The following is a 5409-nucleotide window of genomic DNA, read 5'->3' on the forward strand; positions in this document are numbered from 1 at the left end:
GTGTGGTCATGATTTTGATCCCTGGTACCAAAAAATAAAATAAAAATTTAAAAACGCGGAATACCTTTAATTCTGAATATACAGTTCATGCCCACTTCTTTTTATTTTTCCCCAAAAGCCACACACTATCACACGGAGTCACCCATCGCTTATCCCGGAGGGAGTGGTACTCCGTCAGGGAAGCGTATAAGCACATGAACACTGTAAAGATTTTCAAAGTGTTCTGGGTTTGCAGCTGCGTCAGCTGCAGCCAAAGGCACTGCTGCGTCCAGAAGAAACCTCCTGCGGATTCGACCCCAAATCCACAGAGGGCAGCCGACCCTGCTCCAGCTCCGACCTGGCAGCCCAATTCCTGCCCACGGAGCCTCCACCACCCTGCGCCCCCCAATGGCGGGAGTCTGTGCAAACCCTGCAGAAAACCCTGCTGCTGGCCCTGGAGGGTGGGGGGACTCAGGCGGAGGCCACCTGTACCCTGCCCCAAGTACCCCGGTGGCAGCCTAGACAACCTACCCGCTGCCCTCCTGTCCTGGACTTGGTTTCCGTATCTGTCAGATGGAAAGCGGGGTCCCCCCCTCCATGCCCCTCAGTCCTGTGGTAAGGGCAAATCCCACCACGGATATGAAAGTGAACGTTTCTGGTGGTTTCTCTCTCACTGAACACTGCCATGCTCCCAGCCTTCGCTCCTGTCTTTTTTAAATCTCAAGGGTCCTTTTCACTGAGTTAAAATCCAGGATTATTTTTGGGTGGGGTTGGGTAAAGGGCTGGAAACTTGGTAACCCGAACTGCTCAGGTTTGCAGACATGTTGCTTGCACAGATAAGGTTGCTTTTGCAAGCTGGGCTTTTGCAAGTATTAATTTATTTTCAGGTTTCAGGTCAGGGTGGGGGTGGCAGGGCTCTACACCCTCTGAAGTGACCCTCAGGCTCCTGCTCTCCTGCTTCCTATGCAGGAGGTGGCATCTAGAGGGGACCTGAGGAAGGTTGGGCGGGGAGCTCTGGAGGGAGGTTCCTGTCCCACCTGGAGGGAACACAGAGGGAGGAGGTCCAAACCACGCTCAGGGCCAGTGTGGGTTATAGAGTGAGCTCAGGGTCAGCCTACACTACACATCGAGACCCTGTCTCAAAATAATAATAATAATAATACTAGGAAACAATACTCTTGGGCAGTGTCTTGGTCACTTTTCTCTCATTGCTGGGACAAAATGCCTGACACCCAAAATGAGGGAAGGGAAGGTTTATTTAGCTCACAGTCTGTGGAGGTTTCAGTCTCTAATCAGCTGGCTCCAAGGCAGGCTGGCGTGGCACAGGGGCATGGAACAAAAGCAACCAGAGCAAAAGAGGACTGGAAAACAAGCTGCCACCTCTCCCCTCTCCAGGGCAGATGTAGCACTCACAAAATTTCTTCCCTCCTCTTGCCAAAGTGAGGACCCTGGCTCCCTGCTGAGCCTCTCAGCTAAACTTCTCAGCTTCTCAAGTTGACACAATGTATTAACCATAACACAGTTTATTGTCCCAAGTATCACCTGCAGGGACACATGGGTGGAGACGCGGCAGGAGCAGTGTGGGTCCTCTGTAGAGCCCAGTCCCTCTGCCAAGGCCGTGGACCCAGGGTAAGAGTGGGCTCCAGCCTGCACGGCCTCACCTCCCTCTGTGACCCCAGGTGTGATGGGGGATCTCAGAGAGCTGACCATCCTGGACTGGATCGCACAGGAAGTGAGCAACACAGTGAGACTCTGTCCCCAGGCCCCTGACCCTGTGCAGCACTGCTCCCAGAGCAGGGTAGGGGCTGCTGTGTGGGTAGCAGCCCCCAGGGAGGTGCTCTGAGCCTCCCCCCATATTCCAGGAATTCCCGGCCTGTTTATGTGTGTGCCCCTAGAAGGCCCAACCCCAAACTGCTGACTGTGGCTAACTTTAAGGCTTAATGAGCCCCTTGTGCCTCCCAGACCCGCCAAAAGTCAGTTAAAGAGGTCATACAAGCTGGATATGGTGGCACACACTATCATCCCAGCACTCTAGGAAGCTGAGGCAGGAGGATTGCAAGTTCAACCCTAGCCTAGGCAACTTAGCAACTGTTATGGCTTATGCCTTGATGTCTGCCCCACCCAAGCCTCACGCAGTGATATACGGGGTGTTTTCAGAGGTGGCTGGATCTAGAGTGCGTGATGCTGGGATTGATTCAAGATGCCGTGCTAGGATCAAGGGCATGAGGACTGAGGGTGTGAGTGCCACCTGCCCTAAGTAGCCTGGATAAGAGAGAAAGAGCCCTGACTGCCCTCTACTTTTTATTACCTTCTACCTGGCCTCCATGCGTCTGTCTGCCGTGCCACCCTGCCTTGGAGCCAGCTGATTATGGACGGAAACATCTACAAACTGTGAGCTAAATGAACTTCCCCTCCTCTAACTTTAGGTGTTCAGTATTTTGTCTCAGCAACAAGAAAAGTAAGAGAAACTTAGCAAAAACCTGTCTCAAAAATCTAAAAAAAACTACTAATTAAAGGGCTAGGGACCAGCTATTCCCCGTCTAAGTGTCTTCCTGAAAGAACTAAAGACACTGACAGTACAGTGATCCACGCACGCCCATGCTTACCGCAGCACAATCCACCATAGCTAAGCCTCTGAAGCAGCTTTATGCCCATGAGCAGATGAACGGATAAAGAAAATGAAGGGGGCTGGGGATTTAGCTCAGCGGCTTAAGCGCCTGCCTTGCAAGTGTGTGGTTATGAGTTCGATCCCTGGTATCGATAAAAATGAAAAAGACAAAAAAAAAAAAAAAAGAAAGAAAGAAAATGGGAGTTACTGACACACCGTAGAGTACTCCTCTGCCTTAAAGAAAGAGAAACTTGATTCAGTGGTAGGAAAGGAGATGCTCCTTGAGACCACAGCGCTACACAAAATAAATCGGACATGAAAGGTTATCCATTGCATGGTCTCATTTACATGAGAAACACAAAGTGTAGATAATTTAAAGAGCAACATAAAAGATACACAGGAAGTGAAGAGAGATCTTTTGCAAGTGGGAAGGGGCCCAAGAGACAGAGGGAAGGGAAGAGAAGAGAGGGGAGAAGGGAGGGGAGGGAAGGGGAGGGAAGGGGAAGGGAAGGGAAGGGAAGGGAGGGGAGGGGAGGGGAGGGGAGGGGAGGGGAGGAGAGCTAAGCGTGCAGACGTGTTCCAGCTCCAGCTCCAGCTCCAGCTCCCTGCGGTGAATGTACTCTTTGTGTACTAAGTGTTTTCTAAGAGTTTTTTAAAAGTGGAAAATCAGATGCGCCAATTAAAAAGGGCTGGGATGGGACTCAGGCCCTGAGCAGAGGTCCCTGGGCCCCACTCCCGGTACCCTCAAACAAACAACAAGGATACACGGCCCCCGCTAAAGGGACCGATGCCCCGGCCTTGGGGTGCTACCCTGGTGGCCACAGCAAGGACTTCTTCCCTCTCTGCAGGACGGGGCCAGGAAGGTCCCGGTGGCGGCGGGCAGGGCTGGGTGGCACCCGGACAGGCAGGGCTGGCTTCTAACGGGGCGCCCTCTCCCCCAGCCGGCTCTGCCCCACCCCAGGACGCCTGAGTCTCTCCTTTCCTTTTGCAGGGAGCCCAAGCCTGTAGCAACCGCGTCCCTGACCTGGCCTGGACAGAAGTCAGACTGGGATCTGATAACCCTGAGGTCAGTGCTCACCTCTAATTGGGCTTCACAGGGCAGCTGGGCCGGGCCGCTGGCTTCTCATGGCCGGGAGAAATGAACCTTTCAGGGGACTCAGAAGAAAGGAGCCTGTGATGCCCGGGAACTGAGTCCTCTCCTGCTTTACCCCCCACAAAGGGGGCCTCTGTCCCACCCTTGAAACCTCACAACAACAGCAAAGTCAGACGCAGGCCCACACTCTCACCCCTTTCATCAACAGACCTCCTTTGTAGACCAAGGGCCGGCTCCTCCTTCTCAATCCAAAAAACTCCTATTCACCCACCCAGACTCCTAATCAGCTCCCAGATGAGTTAACGGGCTGGCTCTAGTTGGCCCACTCCTAGCCCACTAGCTGACCCCACCTGGTCCCTGTGCAGTGTCCCCAGCTACCCAAGGGCAGGAAAGTAATACCTTGACTTCCTCCTGTTACAGTCCTCTGGACAAGCACAGTGCCTAGCACCTAGGCAGTACCTGCAGAATGTTTGTTGATTGAATAAACAGTGCTCAAGTACTATACTGTGTTCTTCCAATTTTAAATTAAAACACTTCTGTAGGGCCCTCAGTGTGGCATGAGGCTGGGGTGCCCATCGTGCTGGATAGAAGGGAGGCCTCTCATTACACAAACTTCGGCACTACAGACTGAGACCTCCTGTCTAAACTCCCCTCCCGACAGGCGCGCCGGACGGATGTTTCGTTCGGTTCCGTCATTAGCAAGGCTTTAGGGCAGAGCCGTCAAAGAACACAGCACATGCTTTCATGGAGCCTTCATTAAAAATCCGAGCAGCTTTTCCCGCCCTGCTCCAATGGTGGAGACGGCACGGAACACATATTTTGTCCATACCCAGCTGCAGGGCGGCGGGCAACACTTCATTACTCAGCCGGGCGGCCGACGCGAGGTGCCGGGGTTGGTGTGGGGAGCGGGGCTGGGTCCCCCGCCAAGCAGCAGGCGCTGAGGCTGCAGCCCTCACCGGTCCCCCGCCAGGCCCAAGGCCGAGTCTTCCCAGAGGCAACACAGCTCCTGACACTGCACCGTCGGGGGATCCCGGGAGCCGCTCCAGCAGGGTGTGTGTGCAGCCTGGCACTGGTAACCACAACCATGAGCAAGGGCACGCTTTCTTTCCTTTTTCTTTCTTCCTGTCTTTCTTTTCATTTTATTTTGTTTTGTTGAGACAGGGTCTCACTAGATAGTCCAGGCTGGCCTCGAACTTGCCGTGACCCTCCTGCCTCAGCCTCCTGAGAGGTGGGATTTCAGGGGTGCACCACCAGGCCAGGCTCTAGGGAACAATTTCTGTAGGTGTCATTAGGCAACTTGTCACTGCACACACATCATAGAGCCCACACAGAGGGACTGACTTGCCTGCCTTGGACATCCTCACCCAGCTAGGGTGGAAACCCACAAACCAGCCCAGGAGAGGACTTATTCCAGATGGATCTTGGGGCAAAGAAGCGGGTACTCTAGCCAGGAACAAAACAAGGCAGAGCTTAGTGGGTGGTAAAATCAAGCAGCAGCGCTGCACTGGGCCACAGCGGTCCCTGGGCTGACCTCGAATTCACAAGGATCCTCATGCCTCAGCCTCCTGAGTGCTGGGATAACAGGCTTGTGCTCCTGGGAGAGTTCCCTGCTCTTTGGGTGGATTTCCCTGGGTGTCCGGTATCACTGAAGTGTTAGGGCTTCCATCCAGAATGTCCCCCAAACTCTTCTGTGACCAGAGGCAAGGCTCTGGGAATGTCACCAGACCTG

This window comes from Cavia porcellus, unplaced genomic scaffold (genome assembly GCF_034190915.1).
Source record: "Cavia porcellus strain 051 isolate PalLab524CR breed Dunkin Hartley unplaced genomic scaffold, mCavPor4.1 scaffold_31, whole genome shotgun sequence".
NCBI classification, from domain to species: domain Eukaryota; kingdom Metazoa; phylum Chordata; class Mammalia; order Rodentia; family Caviidae; genus Cavia; species Cavia porcellus.